This window comes from Nestor notabilis, unplaced genomic scaffold (genome assembly GCF_000696875.1).
Source record: "Nestor notabilis isolate BGI_N333 unplaced genomic scaffold, ASM69687v1 scaffold23527, whole genome shotgun sequence".
Classification (NCBI taxonomy): domain Eukaryota; kingdom Metazoa; phylum Chordata; class Aves; order Psittaciformes; family Psittacidae; genus Nestor; species Nestor notabilis.
In genome coordinates this window covers 70267-70467 of record NW_009935474.1, presented here as the reverse complement: position 1 = coordinate 70467, position 201 = coordinate 70267, and positions in this window count along the sequence as shown.

The window sequence follows — 201 nt, the reverse complement described above, 5'->3', positions numbered from 1 at the left end:
TTTTTTTATTTTTATATTTTGTATTTTATATGGGGGTGTTTTGTTGTTCTGGTTCCCCTGTCCATCTCTTGTCTATCTCAGGGCACTGCATTCCTCTAGGACCTCAGCACCATCTTGGCAGGAGGCAAGGGCCACTGTCTTCATTTTCCAGGTGGCAATTTTGGGCAAAGACAGGCTCCGGGTGTGTGCCCGTTGTTGGGA